Source organism: Apodemus sylvaticus, chromosome 10 (assembly GCF_947179515.1).
Source record: "Apodemus sylvaticus chromosome 10, mApoSyl1.1, whole genome shotgun sequence".
Lineage (NCBI taxonomy): Eukaryota > Metazoa > Chordata > Mammalia > Rodentia > Muridae > Apodemus > Apodemus sylvaticus.
The window spans coordinates 26,815,860-26,840,703 of NC_067481.1; positions in this window are offsets into that span (position 1 = coordinate 26,815,860).

The following is a 24,844-nucleotide window of genomic DNA, read 5'->3' on the forward strand; positions in this document are numbered from 1 at the left end:
GAAGGCTCCCGGGCCTCAGTGACTTTCTCCCTAGCTCCGTGGCCAGGACTGGAAGCCGACGCCTAACCTGGGCCCCCATAGAGCCCAGAGTCCAGCCAAGGGCTTTGAATGCGGGGCTCTTAGCAACCTGCCTAGACAGAGCTGGGAGCCCTGCACATCTCCGCTAAAAGCCCAGCTGACCATGCTAGTGCTATCTGCTTGATGCGGGGGTTTTAGGGTTTTCCGCTGCTTTCCGGCTTCCAGACCTTTGTCCTGCCCCGCCCGTTTATTGCCAGGTACTTGTTAGAATGGGACAGGGGATAAGAGTTGGAAAACTCTCAGGGCATGAAGGGACCTGAGCAGAGAGCGGCTCCAGAGCCGAATCCCGCGGGGATCTCCTTGTCCCGCTTACAAAGCACAAAGTGATAGCACAGTGGTGTCCCTTCTCGGGCTTGTTCTTCCCTGCTCCTTTAAAAGCTTCAAAACCAAATCAAAGCAACCAGTGGGCCTCAAGGTGCCGCTGCTTTCCGTCAGGGGCAGTTTGCTTTTTTGTTTTTGTTTTCTTCCACAGTTTTGTGGAATCCAGATTTGTTCTACCAGGGCACTGCAGCAAAACCAACCGAGAGCCATGGTAGTGGCTTTTTTTTTTTTTAAAGCCTCTTTGTGTACTCGAAGTACATGGTTAGGTAGTAACTTGGGGGGGGGGACAGCAAAGGGATTCCCTGCACCCCAATTATTCATCACCAAGCATCAAGGCTTCAGGTGGGACAATCGCAGGCTCAGCTCAGGTGCTGGGTGAGCTGAGGTTCAGCTGCAGGCCCAGGCGGGGTTCGCTGCCCCACAGACACACAGGTGCAGCCCTAACCTAGCCAACTCATTCCTCCCTCCAAGAAATGCTGCCAAGGCCTCTGGAGATTTTATAAATATAGGCTCAGAGAATACCAAGCTGTCTCCTATCATTAAAAAAAAAGAAGAAGAAAATAGAAAAAAAGAAAAAGAAAAGACTGAATTGGTGGGCCCATTCTGTGGAAGATTGGCCAGGAGGGAGCAGTAGTGTGGTAGTTCACCCTGTGGGCACTTCCTGGCACCAAGAGGGAGAGCATCTGGGACAGGAAGTATCTTATATCTATAGAATATTTATTTCCAGAAATGACATGGGGACGGCCCTCCAGCTCTGCCCATTATGTATCCCCACTATGTGCCCCCTTCTTTGGTCTCCATCATTCTCCATTTCTATTGAAAACACTGAGGTGACAGCCATGACACCTATTAGCATTTCCCTAGGAGATGTAGGAACGGGAGGAAGAAGAACAGAGCGGCCAACGGTCCTCAGCTACTCACAACTATCATTTTTCTATCTCCACTAGAGCTGCCTGGTCAGGGACAGTCATTGCTCAGGATCAGCGTGCTGGCCCCCAGCCCACTGCTGGCCTGGTCTCTGGAGCTCCATGACTGGAGAAAGAGGCTCTTTGGAAAACCGGAAGAGGCTCCACCCTTAGCTCAACAAACTTGCATGCCTACACACTGTCATGCATTTTCGGAGGCTCTGCATTTCCCTGCTCTCAGCTCCAGATCTCAGGCTATTGATCTCAGGCTCAAAAAAGAAGCCTGCGTGGACTTTAAAGACACCTCAAACCTGTTTGTCAGATGCCAAGTCGTTTCCTTCCAAGGTCATCCGTATCTCAAAAATCAGCTTTCAAATGCTCAGCACAGATTTCCCTGGGCAAGGTTTCTGGTGTCTTCAAGTACCCCCTTGACCATTGCGGGGACACCGTGGGAGGTTACTCAGTAAGTAAAAGCTATTAGGGCAATTTTTCCTATCAGCCGCCCCCATATATTTTCCAAAACATGTCCATCTCCAAATTATTTAGAAATTCTATAACCGAGCTATAAGAGAAAGGGGTAACTTTTCCATGTCCCCTTTTCTTCTTGAAGTTAAAGCATATTCCTAGCATGAACGGGAGAAGGGGGTAAAGCTGGGCAAATCTGGGTGGTGTGAAGAACCAATGCAGACATAGACGCAGAATCTAAGATCCTTAAAAGAGACTGACACGTTGAAACTCATTTCTTTGAAATCCCTGGTCGCTCTCTCTTCCTGGGGTTCATTACGAAGCAGAGAGGAGGCAGGTTTCTGATAAGTCAACGATGCCAGAAGCCAAAAGTCCCTGACCCAAGCAGGACTTTTTGTAAGTCTGACACAAGCAGGACTTTTTGTAAGTCTGACACTGTGGCTTGGACAAGCAACTCTTGTCGCTGAGCGAGACCGAGGACGCGAGCGACCTCTAGGCGGCGCCCTGGCGCTGAATCCGCGCGCAGCCAGATCCTCTCCGAAGCTCTGCATCCAATGCAGGGTGAAGAGACAGGTTCCTGCGGACCGACGCTATGGGCCTGGTTGGCTTGGAGCTGGCCGCCAGCGCGTCGCCTTTGGCGCCCTCTGCCAAGCAAGAGAAACAAGATTAAAGAGTGCTGGCTGGAAAAGGATTGGACAACTAAGGAAGACTCCACCAGCCCCCACCGCTACTGGGGAGCCTTCCACAGCGGAATCTCCTTTGATCTCCTCTGCAGACCGGCTGCAGCGCAGCGCCAACATCTTTAACTCCCTCCCTCAACTAGAAAACGAAGTCTCCGAAGTCTGAAAAAAATCAAGTAGTTAGCCCAAGATCTGAGAAAATACTAAGAATAATTGAGCAGGGCTGAAAATACGTGCCCTCTATTCCAAAGTGAATGTTCCAGTCCAAATAACCACCATTCAGGCCAACAAACGTGGTGCTTGCTTTCTTTTACCAGACAACCTTTAGAGACAGTTTTCGTTGCAAATTTGGGGTTTTTCTGGGTTTTAGATTTGGCACAGTTCATAAGAACATTAGAAATGAAGATAAAGGAAATTTAGCTGCGAGTCAGAGCCAAGACAAACGCAAGGCAGGAAATGGCCAATTCATTACCTTCCTAGCTGAGTTAGACTGGACCAGAGTTTTAGGTCTTCGAAACCCCCCTACCCCCCCCCAAAGACCCATTGAATAGGGAAGTGAAGTTTAAAAACCTTGTGAAACTAAGAGAAGGTGTCCTGTGCACGAATGTTTCACACACTCCAAAGTCAGAGGGTATTCTTGACCAGAACCCGGTAATTGTATCAAATTCTAGGCGGAGCAAAGAGAGACTTTATGCGGAACTCTGGCCCTTTGATCCTGAGCCCAGAGCTGTTCAGGACCTGAGAAGTGTGAGACAGGAGAAATCAAACCTGGATGACAGAGGCACCATTTTTCTGTAACCATCTGCCTAAGTTATTTCTAAGACAGAGAGACCAGAGAATCCCAGCACAGAGGGACGGGTAGAGAGGAGGGAGGGTGTCCTTGGACCAGGCAGCAAAGAGCCAACTTTGGGACAGACTGTGGCACTGTGCCTGCTGGGGCCTCTGGTCCCAGAGGACGCACGTTTCCCAGCCGGGCACCATCTCTCACGGACGCCTAATTACCCAGCACACATCTGGAGCAGCTGCGCCCCATCCGGCCCCGGGCACATTATTTCTCTCCAAACTCTACTTTCATTCCCAAGGCTGAGTCATAAAAGACTCTGGAGGCAGAATAAAGTCGGGTCTGTGTGTGTCAGCATTCCTGTGTGTGAGTGCGTGAGTGCGCGCGCGCCCACGTGCAGCGTCTGGCGTCTGTGCGTCTCACTGTGATTGCCCAATGGATTCGCAAAAGTTAGGGGGGAAATGGAGCGACATCAGGCGAATTCAACTGCGAACATACTGTGGGCCTCATTATCCGCCCATTTCAAGGGAAAGCATTTGGGTCTTGGAATTAGCCAGTTAATTGTTTGCCGTCTTTGTTCCTTTCAGGCCAGGGGAAACTATCTGCCTTTTAGTAAAGTATTCTATATTTCAAAACGTTAAGATATTCTCATCTGCAGTTTTATTTCCATCCTGGTATATCCTAAAACATTAGAATTTGCCAGGGTCTCTCTCTCTCTCTCTCTCTCTCTCTCTCTCTCTCTCTCTCTCTCTCTCACACACACACACACACACACACACATACTTACTGATTGAAAAATATCTTCCTTTATACATCTGCCAAAAAAAATATACAAAAAGCTGGATGTCTTAGATCTTGGGGTTGCTATAGTAATTCATGTACTGTGTGCCTAGAATTAAGTATGATCCCTGCAGGACAGAGAACATTTAGTAAGTATTAATAGTAAGGAAGACAGGGAGAGGAGGAGGGAGGAGGAGAAGGAAGTCTCCTTTGTTCTCAGAGAACCAGTCTAGGTTGGAGGCCAAGAGAACCTCAGCCTGTATGTGTGTAATGTATTCTTTTGACTTAGAGCAGTGTCCATAAAAGTGAGGCCCTTTGAACCTCTTAGCCTGTAAACTATCTCTTCAATAAGGAACAGCGAATTGGGGCAATTATCTGGCTCATTTCAGGTTCAAACTCCCTGTAGCCTGAAGTTTCTGGATCTCTTGGGACAGGCAGGGGAGGGGGGCCTACAGAGTGGTTGCATACGGGCTTCTGGGTGAGTCCTTTACCTTTTCTGGGTTGAGCAGGGTCCAACCATATAAAGTGAATAGGGCACACGCCTTTAATCCCAGCACTTGAGAGGCAGAAGCAGGTGGATTTCTGAGTTCGAGGCCAGCTAGGTCTACAGAGTGAGTTCCAGGACAGCCAGGGCTATACAGAGAAACCCTGTCTCGGAAAAAAAACCAAAAAGAAAAAGAAAAAGAAAGTGAATAGGAAAAAAAGGCAAGGCGGGGCGGGGAACATTAGGCTGAAGTGAAACACAGCATGTAAGAAATGACTGAACAGATCTGGATCTTGCACTTGCCAGGAAACTCCCCAAATAGGTGAAGAAGCCTTTTTGCCCGGCGGGGACTTTTTATTCCACGTTGGAGGAACATTTTCCTAGCTCCTCTCACATGCCCAGCACTGGGCTGAATTCTGGGCGTCTAGTGGGAGCCACACTCTACCAATTTGGCAGTGCTGACTTTGCAACCAGGAAGAGGTCTTGGACTCCTGGAAAGAAGTCTAGGGATGTGTGAAAGGGGACAACCCTGCTGGGCAAGAACTTCTGGCCAATCACCGTGTATCCTTTTCAGGGCCTAAGTAGTGGCAGGCAGAGGGTCTGGAGCACCCCCCTCCCATTGTCTGACAGAAAGAGGCCAACTCCACGGTGGGGTGGGGCGGGGAGGGTGAAAAGATAACTGGAGGCTTCTGACCCTCAGTTGGAAGTTCCTGAAAACACCAATTAGCTCTCTTTAATTAGTCAAGTAGAGAGCAAATGGGTATATATTTCTTCTGCTCTGATTAAAAACATTTAGGTCAAGTTGTCACAGTCACGATTATTCAGTTTAAGCTGTCCCAAGCAGAAAATTGTTTATTTTTTTTTCTTTTCATTTTCAGGCAGGGGTTTGGATACTATTAGCTAGCTAGCCATTGGTTTCTTGCCATAGACCAGAGCTGTCGGGTTTGGCAGCTGAGAGGCAGGCAACCAACAAAGGTCAGGGTCTTACCTGCTCCGAGGGCACAATTGTTTGAAATGTACAGACAATGGAGAACAGCTAGGGAGGGCATAGGTTATTCACATACGTGTGTGTACACAAAAGCAGGTGGTTCCCATATATATATATATATATCCTTCTCCTTTTAGCAAAGTTTGATGTTTCCCAACCTCAGTCCATGGCCTCAACCCCAGGCAGTTAAGGGCTCTGGGGGAACACAGTGACTGAATCAGTAAACTGACCCAGAAGAAGATTACATTGCTGGGGATCCTTGGTTTCCAGTTCAGGGAACCAGCTAGAGGATAATTTGGGGAAAGCCTTCTCTTTCCCGGAGCTCCCCTAGGGTTTTTTGTTTGTTTGGTTGGTTGGTTGGTTGGTTGGTTTTGGTTTTATTGGTTTGGGGTTTTGTTTGTTTGTTTGTTTGTTTGTTTGTTGTACCTAACAGGCTGCCTAAGACCTGCCTCTGTAGGAATTGGCCTGGCTGCCAGACATTCTCCAGCAGAGCTCCCCACACTGCTTCTTGCTTCAGTCCCCTTGGTCCAAGGGAAGAAGGGTGAGCTACCACTGGGAGTCCAGACAAGACTGCTGTTTCAATGTTTCCTTTTTCTTTCTTTCTTTTTTATTTTGTTTTGTTGTATTCCTTTCTCCTCTCCTCTCCTCTCCTCTCCTCTCCTTTCCTCTCCTCCCTTCTCTCCTCTCCTCCCTCCCTCCCCACCTCTCTCTCTCTCTGACAGTGATTCTGTGTAGCCCTGGCTGTCCTAGAACTCCTCAGAGATCTGATGTTGTTGGGTTTTTTTGTTTTTCCCCTCTAAGACTTTCACTAAATAGTTCTCTCTGCCTTTGAACTCACTAGTAGACCAGTCTGGGCTCTAACTCACAGAGATCCACCTGACTCTGCCTCCCAAATGCTGGGATCAACCATATGGACCATTATGCTCAGCCCTGAGTATTTTCTTTCTTTCTTTCTTTCTTTCTTTCTTTCTTTCTTTCTTTCTTTCTTGCTTTCTTTCTTTCTTTCTTTCTTTTTTGTTTTGTTTTTTTGTTTTTTTGTTTGTTTGGTTGGTTTGGTTTTTGGGTTTTTGGGTTGGTTTTTTTTTTTTTTCAAGACAGGGTTTCTCTGTATAGTCCTGGCTCTCCTGGAACTCACTCTGTAGACCAGGCTGGCCTCAAACTTAGAAATCCACCTACCTCTGCCTCCCAGAGTTCTGGGATTATAGGCGTGTGCCACCACTGCCCGGCATCACTGAGTATTTTCAAAGGTGCTAGGTGGCCTGGCAAACACGGAACTGCCCGCCAAAGGACATGATGTGAAATTTACATAAACTGATCCATATTTGGTTTATGTCTAGAGACTGGCCCCTTCCCTCAATCCAAAAGGCTCTTAATCTGGGAACTGAGTAGTCCTAAAACCCCCTGAAGCTATAGGATTTAATGAGGACTACATAATAGGGGATAATAGGGGATGGAATCACACTTTTTTTTTTTATCAAACTTTAAAGTAACAGTAAGTGCTCCTAAAACTAAAACTTTAGGAGCCAGCCCCCTCTCTACTCCATGCTGTTCACATACAAGCAACCAAAACTAAACCAGAGGGCAGTGAAACTTTGCTTAGAAAAACCAACTAAGGGGGCAGCCATGTGTCCCACAGGAGCCTGTGGGGACTGTCACCTGGTCTTCTCTAGAGCATCCTGCATCTCTCACGGGTACTGAAAACTCTGGGACAGAGGCAAAGCAACCTACAACACACTAATTTTTGCACACTTGCCTTATGACGGAGGGAAATGAACTTTCTGTAAGCAAAGTTTTGTGGGGGTTTCCTCCACCAGGACCTGAACCTTCGATCCACAGAGTAAGTTTCTGAAACCAGGTCTCCCCTAAAAGTGTCTTTCTCTTGAGGGTATATTTCGGTCTAGAGAAAATTTTAGCTTTTACACTTTAGGGCTGGATCTAAGGAGCCAAATTTGAGACCCTTGAGCCTAGACAGCCAGTGTGTGCATTTGCTTCTTGTGACCTCGGAGTTATTTTGATCTGTGACAGGTACGTAAAAGTAGGTATTTAGTTTTAGATACCTAGAAGTAATAAAACGTTCCTTAAGGACCGTCACAGAAAGAGAAAATGAAGAGGAAAACAAACGTATCGCTGGACAAGAGGAGAGAGATTGAACACAATCAACAGGTGAACTGACCCAAACCCGGATGCTGAGAAGAGCTCCGAATCTGCAGTTTCAATCTTTACTCCGAGGTTAATGACCTCATCAGCGCCCCCACGTTCCAAACCGCCCCATTACAGCTCCGCCGGCTTTTTAATGTTTTTTTTAATTAATTGGCCGGCTCCAGAGGATGGAAATGTCCCTTTGCCGGTGGACCCAGTGGGAATTTGCAAGTGTCTGTTAATGGTGGCATCTGAAAGAAGAACCCCAGAGCTAGGAAACGGGGCGGGGGCCGGGGAGTTTGTGGCCCGGAGGAAGCCAGTAATTTGTTCCTAAAGGTGGAGAAATATTCCTCAGCTCAGAGATAAAGAGACTCGCCCAGAGGATGATCACTCGGTAAGAACTAGGACGCCCGGCGGCGAGGCGGCTGCCCGAGTTCTCAAGTCTGTTGGGTCATAAGCAGTGAGGTCCCACTTGGTAATAAAACAGTTTCTAGTCTGCGTGGGGTCTGGACAGAGCCTTTCCAAACGCCTGCATCTCCTCTGGTCCCCGAGGATGAGGGGACTGAGGTCCGTCTGCAGGCCCTTGGCATTGCAGTTTGAGGATAGTATTTGTGTAATTGTGACCTCCCTTTCACACCCCTTCAATGCGACTCCCCAATGCCAACTCTAGTTTCCAGCTCCACGCTGGCTGCTGTGGCTGGGTTAGCCCCTCACAGGCCTGCAGATTCCATACGCTATGGCGGTAGCCGGCTCAGAGCACAAATCTAAGGTGCCCCAATCTTTCTCCGACTCTGTGAGTGCGCAGAGTCCGCAGCTCACAGGCATAGCCACCTCTCAGTCTAGCGGGCCTTCCTGTTTTGCTTCCCCCACCATCACCGCCACAGCAGCGGAGGGACCAATGGATCCGCCATAACTTAACCCAAGGTGAAAATGCCTAAAGATTCCACGCTCGGTGTTCGTGCCATGGGGGGAGGAGTCCCCCACAGGCCTGCACTGGGCATGTGAATCCATTATGCTCCCTTGCTAGCAGCCAGGAGTCTGAGGAGGAAGAGGACGAGGAGGAGAGGAGCTGCTCCAGAGGACTCTTTTCCCTGCAATAACTTAACTCCAGAGATACCTGGTCCCACCAGGAGCCAAGGAACTAAAGAATATAAAGAAGAAACTTCTCATCCTGAGGAAGCCGAAAAGAGGGACCTCTGATCCCTCTAGCTTACCTGGGAGAGCAGGAGTCCCTGCCCCAGAGCTAAGGAGGGATCGGATCGCTCTCCCTTTTAATTGTTTTTAAAAAGTGAAGTATATAACCATTGACTTCTCTCTCCATGAAGGAGTTTCCGAGAATCTGATCAGTCCTCAGCAAACATCCTGGCTACAAGTCAAGGTGTAACTTTTCTTTTGAGAGAGACTTTTTAGAAGACTTTAGGAGCCAGCGGCCGTCTGAAGCGGCTGGCTTGAACCTATTTTTTTGTGGTCATTACCACCTGATATCTGGGCGTTCTGGACTAAAACCCCTCTTTGTCCCTTTCAGCCGAGACTTGGATTTCAACAGGTGTCCGGAAGTGCTTCAAAAGAGGAGGAGGGGGGACTGGACAGGAGAGACTTAGCCAAGGGCTTCAAGCCAGTGACCAGCTGTGGGGCACTTTGGTTAATTGTCCCAGCCAGGGAACGGCTTTCCTCGCAATCTCTGTGGCTAGAGAGGAGAGACAAGGGAAGAACAGGAAGTGGGCTCACCATCGCCACTTGACATCTTCCTGAGAAAGACGACTTTGGAATTCCAGACCCAAGTTTCTGGCCCCCGGTGCTTCTGGCCTTTGATTACCCTCGGTGGTAAGGAGCACCCCAGTACCAACTGGTCAGCACAGAAATCTCAGTGAAAGGGGGGTTGAAGCAGTAAAGATCTACAGTCATTAACCATGTGTGGCCTCATTTCCAGACACAAACTGCCCTCAGCAATTCGGAGAGGTGGCCTTAAACTGAAGTTCAAGGAATCATGGGGGACGACGGGGCGGGGGTGGGGGTGATGGGGGAGCAGAGAAAGAGAAAGAGAAAGCTTTATGTCATTTTTCAAAGAAAGCCTGGGGTGGGAACAAGAAAAAGATGTGCAAGATGTGCGGGATGAGAAGGGAGGGTTTTTTATGCCTGCTGTTTAGTTCCCTAGACTCCTCTGAAGCTCAGGCGAAGCCCACACCCACACCCAAATAGAGTGGAAAGTTGCAGGACAGCCAAAGAGAACTGTCTCTCCCCCCCCACCCCCGCCCCCATTGCTCTCGGGAGGTGTCTGTGCCTGTAATCAGATTACAAGTGTGGATATATAGTCTCTAGTGTTTAAGGTTTATGGATCAAAATGGGTTTGAGGATGGAGAAGCATTGGAACAGCTAGACAGGACAGGCATGTGAGCCCCTCCAGGCTCTGGTTTCATTTCCAGATTCTTTCCAAAAATCCTCAACCCCCTTTCCCCAGCCTTCCCTCTGAATGCCTTTCTCTGCCTGCCTGGTTCTCTTGGCCAAACTGTAGACTCCCTCTGGCTAATTGAACACCTACATATTTTTTCTTCTCCCATTTTTTTGAAAGCTGCAAAAGCTATGATCCTTATTCCTTGTGGGGAAGAGGACACCCGCTGGGCCTTGAGAGAGGGGTTGCAGAATCAAATAGTCTAAGTCTGGGGGTCAGGAGACCTGTGGCATCTCTTTGGCTGCTGCCTGCGTGGGTCACATATTTCTTCCTTTCTCTCTTTAACCTTTTTTTACCAAACCAGGAAAGGCCATGAATTTTCAGTTTCTCTATATTTTGGAGGGAAGCACACCAAATCTAGGAGTGTGGGAAAGATGAAGAGAAGAGAAAATCTGAGAGAAGGCCATTGCCATAGATGATAACAAACTCCCCAATTCAACAGCTCTGAAATCCAATGTTTGACCCCAAGGAGAAAAGTCTGATACTAGGTTCCAGTCTTCCACACCCCCTTATATGAGGTGTGTGTGTATGTGTGTGTGTGTACATGTATGTGTGCATGTGTGTGTGCGTGTGCGCACGTACATGTGTGTATGTGTGCGTGTGCGCACGTGCATGTGTGTGTGTGTGTGTGTGTGCACGTATGTGTGCATGTGTGTGTGTGTTTGTGTGTGTTGGAGTGGGGAACCAAGAGCTATGAGGCTGGCAGTGAAGCAGACTTCATTTGATCTCTGTTAGCTGCCTCTCTTGGACTTGTAACCAAGTACAAGAAGAGAAACATAGTCCCAGGGTCCCAAGAAAATTCGGAAAGAATATTCTCTCAGGAAAAGCAAGCCCCAATCTCTCTTTCCTCAAAAAAAGTAAGCTAAGTGCATCCAGAGACAGGAACTTGGCCCTTGGGAAACCCAGATCCTCCAGTATGGGTCTCTTCAATTCTATTTCTTCTGGAAAGGCCAGACCCGGGCAGCTGCTACTATGTGAACTACACTACAGACTGTCTTCTTTGAAATGGGGAGAAGGAAGGCACACAGGTGAACAACAACGCTACTTTTGTTACTTAGCACAAATGTAATTCGGAGCGTGTGACTTTGTCTCCGTGGCATGCTTGGGCAAATCCTCACTGTTACTCACTGATTAGTTTGTTGTCTAATGGAATTCCTAAGGCTTTCACGTTCAATGACTCCTCAGAGACTCCACAATACCCGTGGGTGCGCCGCCTCGCTATGCTTACTTTCTGCATGCCTTTTCAAACCTGGCATGGTTTTGGTACCGACTCGACTCCACAAACCATACCTATAGATTTCAATCCGCCCCCCCACACACACACACCTCCCGACCTTGTGCACGCTCCAGGCTCCAGTAAGGCCCTTCTACAAAAACCGCAGGCACACACAGCAGTGTTTCTGTGAATGTAAGATGGCGGCGCCTAGACCCTCAGTCGGATGCATGCTCTCCATGGCAAGAGGCAACCCCGAGTCTCATCAAAACCCGCAATTTGGAGGGTAAGGGACCTAGATTATTTTCACAGTCTCTCGAAGACAAAAGAAGAACGCAGAATTCTTCCTCCATTCATTGGGGCGGAGGAGTTGGGGAACGGTGCAGCTAGCGAGCAGAGAACACGCACGTTGGTTCTGCACCTCGGGGCTAGCCTCTGGACCCACATAATTTCAGACAGAAGTGCTTCATTTTTGTAGGGAAAGGAATGGCCTTTTTTTTTTCCTTTTCTAAGTAATCCCCTCCGGGGAGGCCGGTTAGGGCGGATCACCTCTGTTGCCTTAGGTCCTACCGGAGTCCAGGCTTGTGAGCGGGAAGAACTGGAGTGGATGGAAATGCGGTGGGACAAGGGGAGGGGACCCTGGGCCCGCATACCAGCGTCGGAGTGGGATGGTTGAGCCAGAGAGATTGGGGGAGGGAGTCGGAGGTTCGGCGCGTCGCGTCCTTGAATTCTCAACCAGAAACCTAGGTCGGTCTGGAGCTCAAGGTTAAGCTGGTGGCCGCAAAGCCGCTCTCGCTCATCACCCTCAGTCGGGGATCGAAGCTCATGCTACCAGGTCGCCTGGCCGCGGAGAGCCTCTCCACTCTTGAGCCTCCTACCCATGATGAGCTCAAGGGCGGGGACCCTATCACCTACCTCTTGCTTGGAACCGCGCCGCCGTCCTCCATAGGTTGAAAGATCTTGAAGTGTCTTGGGACAAAATTGGCAGCCACGCGGGAGTCGGCCCCCCGGGGCCATCGCCTCCACCCTTTGAGGCCTCGTGAACAGTGCGAGTCTGGTGTGGTGGCGCCGACGGCGCTTGGAAGATCTGGAGCATCCTGCGTCTCCGTGGCACCGCCGGTGGGTGCGGGGCGCGGCCGCGTGGATCATCCCGGAACAGACTTACTAGTCTACAATGCCTCGGGCACCGTTGGATCAGTAGGTGGTGGGGTGCCAAGGACAGGCCAGAGCCAGATAGAAGACTCAGACATGGCTAGGAGGGAGAAGAGAAGACTGTGTGTGTGTGTATGTGTGTGTGTGTGTGTGTGTGAGAGAGAGAGAGAGAGAGAGAGAGAGAGAGAGAGAGAGAGAGAGAGACTATTACAAGAGAGAAGTAGATTCAAGTTAGTTCCCGAAGAAATTGTCAAGTGCAGAAATAGACAAATAGACAAAAGAATCGGGGACAGAAGGAAGCCCCCGGCGGGGCGGGCGTCTGAAGCCAGCGACTAGTTGTCCTTGGGAGTTGGGAATGTGAGAGGGAGGGGCGAGGGCCAAAGAGCCCAGGGACGGAAGAAAGAGCGCAGACCTTGGGCGGGAGGCCACCGATCCCCCTTTAGGACGGACTCAGAGAGTAGAACCCTCCCCCAGCCCTCCCCCTCCGGCCTGTGCAGCCCACCTCCAACCAGCTCAACTTCCCGCGCTCCGCTCCACGCAGACAGCAGACACAGCAGTACCAGGCTGGAGGTTACCCCGGCCGGCCACCTGCCTACTTATGAAAACTACTTTCTTCCAGAGTCCTAAGTCAGTCTTCGTTGTTCTTTTTTTTTTTCTTTCTTTCTTTTTTGATTATTTTTTTTTCCTGTTGAATAAACAGCACAAGTGGATCCAGAGGAAACGACCTTGGCCAAGGTCACAGAGTGAGCCTGGAATTTTCACACACCAGACAAACTCTGAAGACTTCTTTGAGTTTTAGCCCTGGAATTCTGAACCTTTTAAATTTTTCTCTTTGAAGCCCAAACGGTGGCTCCAACTTATCTGTATTTAACATGAGTTTCAGACACCCAACTCCCAGCAGCAAGCGTTACAAGGAATCCACCTCAAACTGATTTCAGTTTCTTCCTTTCATGCATTCCTTCCTTCCTCCTCCCCCCCCCTCCTTCACCACTACTCCTCCTTCTCCTCCTCTTTCTCCCTCAAGTAGCCTAGGCTAGACTGAAACTCTGTGTAGCTGAAGATGACATCAGATCTTCCACAGATCTCAGACTTGAGTCAGCATTGGACTATAGGACTTAGCTCAGGCTCCTCCTTTGTCTAGGAGGCCGGTAAAGGTATGTCCTCTCTCTGTATTCCAGGCCTGGCGCCACATTTTCTTCCCCACCCCTACTTCTTTACATGGGACTCTCACATTGTAGCCCATGTTGGCTCGGCCTGAAATTAACCATGTAACCCACACTGACGGTGAACTCCAGGCAATTCTTCTTCCTCAGTTCCCTGACTGCTGGGATTATAATTAGGAACCCCCACCCCCCACCTCTCTTCTCTCTCGGTCTCAGTTTCTGCCTCTGTAAAATGGGAACAAGTTGAGTAGTGTGTTTTGCATTTACAGCCGTCTTTTTCTATAACAATTTATTTTTACGTTATGCGCATGGGTGTTTTATCTGCACACAGTCCAAGTAAGGGTGTCAGATCCCCTATAACTAGAGTTAGAATTGTGAGTCACCATATGGGTGCTGGGAATTGAACCCAGATCCTCTGGAAAAATACAGTGCTTAACCACAGAGCCATATTGCTAGCGCTCACATTTGTGGCCATCTTAAATTGCTGAAGGAATGACATGGTCAAAGTAGCAATTTAAGTTAGGGATGGGGGGGTGTGGCTAAGTCGCAGGGCACTTGCCTAGCATGCATGTGGTCCTTGCTTGGTCTGGGTTTTTTTTTTTTTTTTTTTTAAGGACAAGGTAAAATTTGCTTCTGTGAATCTGCCTATGTTTACCTTTTCTTTTCAGTACTATTTATTGCTATATAGTTCACATACAATAAAGGAATTGAGCATGCCGGTGCAGGTGACCTGGATCTAAAAGCCTACAACCTACCAGAAGGTGCACCTGTGGTTCCTTCCAGACGGCAACCACCGATTCAATACCTACCCTTCAATAAAGGCCATCCTGTCTTCTGTCATTTTAGATTAGTGCTGTCTGTCCTTGGACTTCACAGAAATGAAATCATGTATTCTTTTATGTTGGTTTTGTCTACTCTGTATGGGAGGTGAAGCTTAGCCACATGCTGTAGGCTACAGTAATTAAGCTTATTTTACTGCAGTGCTGTGTCCTGTTGTAAGACTACACTTCACAATGAATTTACCCATCAGGTCTTGATGTCCTTTTGGGCTATTCTCAGTTTTAGACTGTTATGAAAAATCAGTTTTGAATATTCTTGTCTCTCTGTGTTTGGGTTTTTGTTTTGTTTTGTTTTGAGACAGTTTCTCAATGTAGCTTTGGCTATCCTGGAACTCACTCTGTAGACCAGGCTGACCTCAAACTCACAGAGATCCACCTGCCTCTACCTCCTGAGTGCTGTGATTAAAGGTGTGTGCCACCACTGCCCAGCAGTCCCTGTTTTAAAAATTATTTTGAATGTATGGGTATTTTGCTTGCATTTATGTCTGTACATGTGTACATGCCTGGTGCCCACAGAGGTCAGAAGAGGGCTTTAGATTCCCTGGATTGGAGATATAGACTTTTGTGAGCCACGCTGTGGATGCTAAGAATCAAACCCAGGTTCTCTAGAAAAGCAAACAATGCTCTTACCTGCTGCACCATCTCTCCGGCCTCTGTCTGTGTGTTTCAGTGGATACCTGCACTTAGAGACCAGAAGTGCTATGCTGGGTTACAAGACAGGGGTGTGTTTATCCTTGATAGCAATTCACAGTCTTCTGAAGTTGTTGGCCAAGGTTGTTTTAGACGTTCTAGTTCATTGGAGGGTTGTGGTAAAATACAATAAAAATTGCCCCATGGGGGCTGAGGAGAAAGCTCTCATGGTAAAATACTCACTGCCCAAGCTTTAAGAACATGAGTTCAGCCGGGCAGTGGTGGCACACACTTTTAATCCTAGCAGTTGGGAGGCAGAGGCAGGCAGATTTCTGAGTTTGAGACCAGTGTAGTCTACAGAGTGAGTTCCAGGGCAGCCAGGGCTACACAAAGAAACCCTGTCTCGAAAAACTAAAGAAGAAGAAGAAGAAGAAGAAGAAGAAGAAGAAGAAGAAGAAGAAGAAGAAGAAGAAGAAGAAGAAGAAGAAGAAGAAGAAGATGAGTTCAGACCCCCTAGTACCTCTGTACAAAGCTTGGGCAGTTTGTGTCTATAATTCTAGCACTAGGGAGAGGCAAATCCCTAGGACTCTCTGGCCAGTCTGTCTAGCAAAATCAATGAGCTTCAGGTTTAATGAGAGACCCGGTCTCAAAAAGTAAGCTAAAGAGCAATTTAGGAAGGTGTTTAACATCAGCCTCTGGTCTCCACCAACACAAGAACACACATGTACATGTGTACACACACACACATTGACCACACACACACACACACTAACCACACACATAGACCAAAGAGAGAGACCATATACACACAAAGTTTACTCTTTAAATATTTATTAGATTCATTTATTTAATTTTACGTGTACTGGTGTTTTGCCTACATGTGTGTCATGTGCATCCCTGATGTCCTCAGAGGTCAGAAGAAAAAACTGGACACCCTGGAATGGAGTTACAGCTGGTCGTGAGCTACTGTGTGGGTCACCACCATGTGGGTGCTGGTACTGAAACCCTGGTCCTCTGCAAGAACAGGCTTTCTTAGCTACTGAGCCATCTCTTCAGCCACAAGAAGTTTTTTTTTTTTTTTTTTTTTTTTTTTTTTTTTTACTTTTATGTACGTGTGTGTGTGTGTGTGTGTGTGTGTGTAGTGGAGGTACCTACAGCATCCAGAAGAGGATATTGGATTTCCTATAGCCAGTTGTGAACCACTTTCTTAACCATGGGGCCATCTCTCCATCCCTAAGTATTTTTAAATGTCTAGTTCAGCATGTTAAGTACATTTGAGTCTCATGGTCTCTAGAAGTCTTTCATCTGGCAAAACAGAGTGCTGGGATGTGAATCACCATGCCAAGTTTGTGTGGTTCTGGGATTTAATTTTCCTAGTAAAAGTACTTATTGGCAATGACCCTGCAAATGTCCACACATAATGGTATGTTATAGTATTAAATTTTACTCATCATACATAACAGACAAGTACTCGACAATCTAGGTTATAGCCCCAGTCTCCCAAAAACTTTTATGGAAAAGATCAATAAAAATAGATAATCATTCTTAGGCAAAATAAACAGGACACAGAAGAAATACAAATTATCTTTAGTAAAGACTGTTCACATAGCCAAATGTGTGTGTGTGTGTGTATGTGTGGTGTGTGTGTTCATGTCATGGATACAAGCACAATTATGTGCTTGTGTGGGTGGAGGCCAGAAGACCATTGGAGCATATTTTTTAAGATAGAGCCTCTCTCATTGAACCTGAAGTTTACTGATTCACTTAGCCCGTCTGGCCAGCAAGCCCCAGGGACCCTCCAGGGTTCTGAACACAGGTCCTTGTGTTTGTGTGGTAAACACACCGGATCCATCTCCCAGTCCTATGAGTGGGTTTGTTGGAAGATACTGTGTCTCAAAGCCCAGTTAAGAAGAGATATATATTCAGAATATACTTAAGTCTGTGTAGAAATTGAATATATATCAGAAACTTTCCCAAAGGTCAGAGGCTGCAAATCAATCAGAGATGCTTGCCTAGCATCACATTGGGGAAGTTCAAGATTCCGGGACGCTTAAAAACCTACCAAAAATTGCCTTCCACAAAGACAATCAAAACAGCCTCAGTGGGAGACACCAATAAATATCTTTTTTTTTTTCAAAAATCAAGATGAGGGCTGGAGAGATGGCTCAGTGGATTAGAGCACTGACTGCTCTTCCAAGGGCCTTGAGTTCAAATCCCAGCAACCACATGGTGGCTCACAATCATCTGTAATGAAATCTGACTACGTCTTCTGGTGTGTCTGAAGACAGCTACAGAGTACTTCCATATAAAAATAAATAAATCTTTAAAAAAGAAAAGAAAGAAAGACGAACCACCCATGAAACATCCTGAAGTCTTAAAGAAACTCCAGGAAACTCCCAGGAAGCAATGCTTCTTCCCCCAACACACACCCCGCACCATGCACACACACCACACCACACACACTATACCACACACACTATACCACACACACACACACAGACATACACACACACAGTCCCACCACACACATTTGTCCTCCCACACACACTCACCCCACACCATGCACACATACCATACCACACACACACATAGTCCCACCACATACACACACACAGACCACAACATACACACACAGCTCCCCCACACCACACCACACATACACCCCCACACCCCACATTGGTAAGAAAGGAGAACATCACCCTGATAGTAAGATGAGACTACTGAAACAAAACCAAAATTGCATATGAGTCCACTCTTGTGAGCCCAGATACAAAAGTTCTAAACAAAACTTTCAGCCATGAAAACATTTCAGCGATGAGTTCAAAAGCCAACTGGCCCACGAGCGTCCCCTTAGGAGTTCAGGTTTGATTACCCAAGTTCAACTCTGGGATCCACACAATGGAGGAAGAAAATCAGTTCCACTTGCAACTTGTCCTCTGATCTTCACAAGTGCCTCCTTCACAAGTAGCGTGTGTGCACTACCCCCACACACACACACACACTCCGAACAAATAGGTAACGGAATGGGATTTGGAAAATACTGTAGAAATATTACTGAAGGGACTGCAGAGTTACCTCAGCGGTGAGGAGCATGGTAGCTCACATCTGTAACCAGGGGATTTGACAACCATTTCTGACCTCCCAAGGCCCTAGGCATGCCTGTAATGCATAGACATGTGTGCAGGCAAAACCTTCATACACATAAAATAATAAAATGAATCTTAAAATCTACGGCTGGAGATGTAGCTCTCAGTTGGTAGAGTGCACCACAAAACTGGACAAATCGGTACACACCTGTAATCAACCTTAGCACTCAGGAGGTGGAGGCAGGAGGATCAGAATTTACATGAGATGGGTCTCATGGAGCTCAGGCTAGTCCCCAGACTGCTAAGTAGTCCAAGCTAGCTACTCCTTAATCCTGGTTTCCCTACCCATTACCTTCCTGAGTGCTGGTTTATGGTCTGGTTTTATTTTTATTTGTCCTCCCACATGCACACACACACAAACACACACCCCACACACCATGCACACACCACACACACTATATACCATGCACACACACACACACACACACACACACACACAGACCGTAACATACACACACAGCCCCACATACCACACATACACCCCCCCACCCCACATATACACAGACCACACCACACACACATAGCCCCCCACACACCACACCACACATACACGCACACAGTCCCCCAATCCCCCACATATACACATACACCATATATACACACAGCTTCCACACATACTACATATACACAGTCCACACACACAGACCCACAGCCCCCCACATACACCCACACCACACCATACACACACATACAGCCACACTACACACACACCACACCACACCATGCACACAATCATGCACCCACCCTTTTTGATACCCCCACTTTTTTCTTTTCTTTCTTCCTTTTCTCTTCTTTCTTTTCTTTTTTTTTTCTGTTTCCCACTTACCATCCTAAGTTTACATGTGTCCCAGTTAGCTTTCTATCGCTGTGATAAACACCATGACTAAAAGCAGCTTAGGTAAGAAAGCGTATATTTGGATTACACAGCCAGCTCACAGTCATCACTGACGACAGCCAAGGCAGGAACTCAAGCCAGGTAGGAGCCATGAAGTCAGCTTGCTTTCTTATACAAGGATCACCTGCCCAGGGATGGCGTGGCCCTCAGAGGGCTGGGCCTTTCCACATCAATCATTAATCAAGAAAATGTCCCCAAAAGGTGACCACAGGCCAATCTGATGGAGGAGGCTTCCTTCTCCCCCCCCCCCCCCATTCAAGTTACCTTTTCCCTGGTGACCTCAGCATGTGTCAAGTTGACAAAAATAAATAAACCAGCTCAACCTGGCTTGTAGATAAAGGCTGAGCTGAGAAGCCACCTATGCTGATGTATACAGCCTAGGAGGGTGACAGGCCTTGAAGTTCGCAGTCCCTCAGCCCGATCACCAGCCTCCAAAGGCCTCCTGGAGCGTGGTGCTGAGGTGGGAAGCCTGACAGGCCTGGCTCTTGCCCTGGCTAAGAGAAAAGATGCCGGGCACAGTGATTGCTCAGGTCTGTGAGCAGAAGGTAGCCCTCAGAAGTATCCTGAGAAATATCATCGCCAGTGGGAGGATGGTATGTGGAAGTGGGAAGAACTATTTGGGGAAGAGAAGAAAAAGAAAAGCTGGATGACAGAGAAGGTAGTTTATTGTTACTGTGTATTTCAGTATCATTTCCAGCTATGTTATGTATCAACTTTTTAAATTTTTCTTTTCTTTTTTTTTTTTTTTGGTTTTTTGAGACAGGGTCTCTCTGTGTAGCCCTGGCTGTCCTAGAACTCACTCTGTGGACCAGGCTGGCCTCGAACACAGAAATCCGCCTGCCTCTGCCTCCCAAGTGCTGGGATTACAGGTATGTGCCACCACGCTACCTAAGAGGGCATGGACCCCATCCCAGATGGCCCTGAGCTATGTTGCTGGGAACTGGACCCAGAACCTCTGAAAGGGTAGTCCGTGCTCTTAACCACTGAGCCATCTTCCCAGCCCTGTGTATCAACTTTTGTTTTTGTTTTTTGAGACAAGGTTTCTCTGTGTAGCCCTGGCTATCCTGGAACTCACCTGTAGACCAGGCTGGCCTCGAACTCAGATTTGCCTGCCTCTGGCTCCCAAGGGATTCAAGTTAGTCTTGTTGCCATCTGCCAGGCTATGTCTCAATTTTTAAAAAGTATTTTTTGTTTTAGAGTTATGAGTATATGTGACTGCGAACACATAGAGTGCAGGTACCTGCAGAATTCAGAAAAGAACATTGGATCCCTTGAAGTTGTCTGTTGTAAGTCACCTAACGTGAGTGCTGGGAGCTGAACTTGGGTCCTTCACAATAAGGACTCTTTGTTGTTTTGTCTTTTGTTTTTGTTTTTATCAGTCTTTTTATTTATTTTATATTTTACATATGTGAGTACAATGTCGATGTCTTCAGACACACCAGAAGAGGGCATCGGATCCCATTACAGACGGTTGTGATCCACCTCGTGGCTCTTGGGAATTGAACTCGGGACCTCTGGAAGAGCAGTCAGTGCTCTTAACCACTGAGCCATCTCTCCAGCCCCTTGTTTTGTTTTATGAGGCAGTGTTTCTCTGTGCTGCCCTGATGTCTTGGAACTCACTGTTTTTGGTTTGGTTTGGTTTGGTTTGGTTTTTCAAGACAGGGGTTCTCTGTATATCCCTGGCTGTCCTGGAACTCACTCTATAGACCAGGCTAGCCTCGAACTAAACTCAGAAATCCACCTGCCTCTGCCTCCCAAGTGCTAGAATTAAAGATGTGTGCCACCACTGCCCGGCTGGAACTCACTCTGTAGACCAGGCTGGCCTCAAACTCAGAGATGCCCCTGCCTCTACTCTCTGAAGTACTAGGATTAAAGGCATAAGCCATCATTTCCCAACTCAATAAGCATGTTTAACCATCTCTCCAGACCCTATATTTCAATATTTGAAATGCTAACAATCCACTACATTATCTTGGTTTATTGTTCTTTATTTTTGATCGATTGATTGATTGATTGATTGATTGATTTAGGTTTACTTGAACTCATCAATGAGCCAAAACCACCACTTTAGAACCCTGGTAGTTTCTTTATTTCTTTCATTATGAACCTGGAAAGGCCTGTTATCATTCCATACTTTAGGCTTCGAAAAGAATCTTGTGGATTTACTCCAAGTTAAAAAAATGTCCCAAGTAGCCAGGAGAAATTTTACTAGTGCTATCTTAGTCTCTCATGTTGTTGTTCCCTTGACAATAGACCAAAAGAATTTATGACCATGTAAGTGAAATTCTACCTCTGCCTCTAATAGGCTTTTTCAACAACTGCCTCTCCTCCTCCTCCTCCTCCTCCTCCTCCTCCTCCTCCTCCTCCTATCTTTCCTGTTATTTTGAGACAATGTCTCATGAATTCTAGACTAGGCTCAAACTCAAAGTCAAGGATACCCTTGAACTTCTGGGGTTCCTGCATCTATTACTCGGTGCTGGCATTATAGGCACGGGGTTTGTGCAGTGCTGGGAACTGAACCCAAGTCTTTGTGCCTGCTAAGCAAGTATCCTACCAACTTAGCCATATCTTTAGCCCAGTTCTTAATTTCTTCATGATATATCTATCACATACATACACGTGCACAGTGCTCCATGTAAGTCAACTAAGGCAGGATCTGGTACATCGTAAGTGCTCAAAAATACTGGGAACTGTTATTTTTTTAAACTTTCAATATTGTTTTGCAGCGGAGACCGAAAAGCAGCTTAACTCTAAAGTGGACTAAGATGAGGAAGAAGTTCTGTCAGGAATGTGGATCTTTGGGATGGTTTTCTGTTTGCCGGCGTTACCACAGACAGACACTAGAGGGTGCTCGGCGCTCAGAAAGCCTTGCCAGCTCGCAGCCAAGCGATCTGCGCCCCAGTGCTTGCTAGGAAACTTGTTTTGGATCAGTAGAGCTGCCTGCCACGTAGCTGCTGCTGTTTGGTCCAGAAACGGGACTCTAGGGACAGGAGGTAACAGAATGAGGTTGCACGGGGCAGAATGAATATGTAATTGAATGTATAATTGAAATGTAATTGAATATGTAATTGAATAGACTGTCCCTAACTTGTTTTCTGTTGGACTTGACCCAGGAGACCAGAGTAGGACCCAACACAGTATCCCCGTGGCCAGTAAGACCTTTTAAAACAAATGGAAAGGCTCACCAAGGGGGATATCTGAGAGACCCAGTCTCACAACAGCCGCCATGAAGCTGTTTTACCCCGTCCTACTGCTTAGGAACTGGAAACGTTGCTACTGGCCTCGGATCATTTCATTAGGGAATGACAGAACAGATTTTGGACCCAGATAATGTGGCTTCAAAGGACTCTTTTAAGTTTTTATGCTTTAAACAATAACAGCTCACAATATAGTGGGTGCAAGATTCCTGTATTTATAGCTTGTTAATTTGTTGGAGCCATTTAATTGCAATACACATCTAGCACAAAGATTTTAATACAGAACAGTGGAGGGATTAATAAAAGGAACAATTACATATCCATGGTATTGAATGAAAGAAAAAAGTTAGTGTTGAGGCTGTTATTTTCTGGCTGTTTTTTGTTCTTATCTCTTCTTTCTTTGTTTTTTTGTTTTTGTTTTGTTTTGTTTTGTTTTGTTTTGTTTTGTTTAAATAGAGCCTTACTATGTAGCCCTAGCTGTCCTGGAATTTACTATGTAGACCAAAGTTGAACTCAAATTCACAGAGATCTGCCTGCCTCTACCTCTTGAGTACTGAGATTAAAGGTATGTGTCACCGTACTAGCCTTAGCTGCAGCCCTTTTTGAAAAAAGGACAAAGTTGGAGAGTTCACACAGTCCATTCCCAAACAGCGTGGGAGTCAAGGCAGTGTAGTTCTGGTACCAGGAGGGACACGGAGTAGGACTGAGAATCTGGGAGTGAACCCTAAGTCTGTGGTCATAGTGTCAAAACTATTCAATGAAGGTTTTGTTTTGTTTTGTTTTGTTTTGTTTTGTTTTGTTTTGTTTGAGACAGGGTTCTCTGTTTAGTCCTGGAACTCACTCTGTAGACTAGGCTGCCCTCAAACTCAGAAATCCACCTGCCTTTGCCTCCCAGGTGCTGAGATTAAAGGCATGGCCACCACTGCCTGGCTTCAATGAAGTTTTGTTTGTTAGTTTTCCATACAAATGGTGCTGGGGGGATCTGGAATATTTATATGAGAAAGAATGAATTTGGGCTACATTCTCCTATCATCTACAAAAGTTAACTCAAAATGGACCAACATTCTAAATGTAAGGAATAAAACTATAAACTCTTATAAGAAAGCATAGGCACAAACCTTCAGAGTCTTGAATCTGTCAGTGGTTTCCTAGATATGACATAAAAAACAAGCATCTGAAGGAAAAATTTTCACCAGAACTTAAAACGTGGGTGTCCAGGCACTTCTGTTACAGGGAACTTACCGGAGACGACCACTCAGACACAGCATAGCCAACTGAAAGTCTTTATTATGGCTGGTTGGGACTACACATGAGTATTCCTGACCCAAGTAACTGTAGCACCAAGTGTCCAGAGCAAGGGATTTTTGAAGGGGGGAAAAACAGACCCTGGGCTCTGGATTGGCAGCTGGGGGGAGGGGGTCCTGTACAGCAAGGTAGATTAACAAACGCTAAGGTAAGTTAGCTGGGGCATCGTGATTTGGTTCCTAGCAAGGAGCTGGGTAATTTTCCATGGGGCTTCTCATCAAGTCTAAAATAGCCTCAGCAAGGATACAAAATGGAGGATTCTCTGCACAGTTTTGCCTGTCACCCTTCACTCAACATAAGGTGGGCAAAGTGATACACTCTACTTCAGAGGCAGGAGGCCCGTCAGAAAAGCATTGCAAGGCCTTGTCTAGAAATTTTACAAAAAACACAAACATGTGGCTCCTGGGTGCCCAGGAGAGTGGAACACTGCACAGGGAAGGGTGGGGGTGGGGGTGGGGGTGGGGGGGAGGTCATCCAAGGGTTGAGAGCACTTGCTGCTCTGCCGGGGAAGTTTGGTTTCCGGCACCTGTGTCAGACAGCTTGCAGCCTACTCTGATTACAGCTTGGAGGATTGCGATGCCCTCCTCTGGCCTCCGACTGCTTCTGCACACTCACAGCACACACGCCTACACATAAATTTTTTTTTAAATAAATCCTTTTAGAAGTTGTATGTGAACATCCATGGCGGCTTTATTGACTCTTGTCTAGAGATGTGAACAGCCCGAGTGATTAGTGAATAAACAAAATGTGACATGTCCACACAATGGAGTGTTACTCTGTTGCTAAAGGGAATGGAGGACCAGTGAGACCACTCAGTGGATAAAGGTATCTGCTACCAAGGAAGATGATCTGATTCCCATCTCCAAGACTCACAGGATAGAGGGAGATCCAACTCCTGCAAACTGTCCTCTGAGTTCCACATATGCTGTGTGGCATACACATGCCCTCCCCACAAATAAATGGATGAAAAAATTATAAGTTATCAAAATTAAAATTTTTAAAAAGAACAGAGTTGGGCTGGAGAGATGGCTCAGCAGGTAAGAGCACTGACTGCTCTTCCAAAGGTCCTGAGTTCAATTCCCAGCACCCACATGGTGGCTCACAACCATCTGTAATGGGATCCGATGCCCTCTTCTGGTGTGTCTGAAGAGAGTGACAGTGCACTCATATACATAAAAAATAAAATAAAAATAAATAAAAAGGAGTGGAGGTTTTTGTTTTTTGGGTTTTTTTC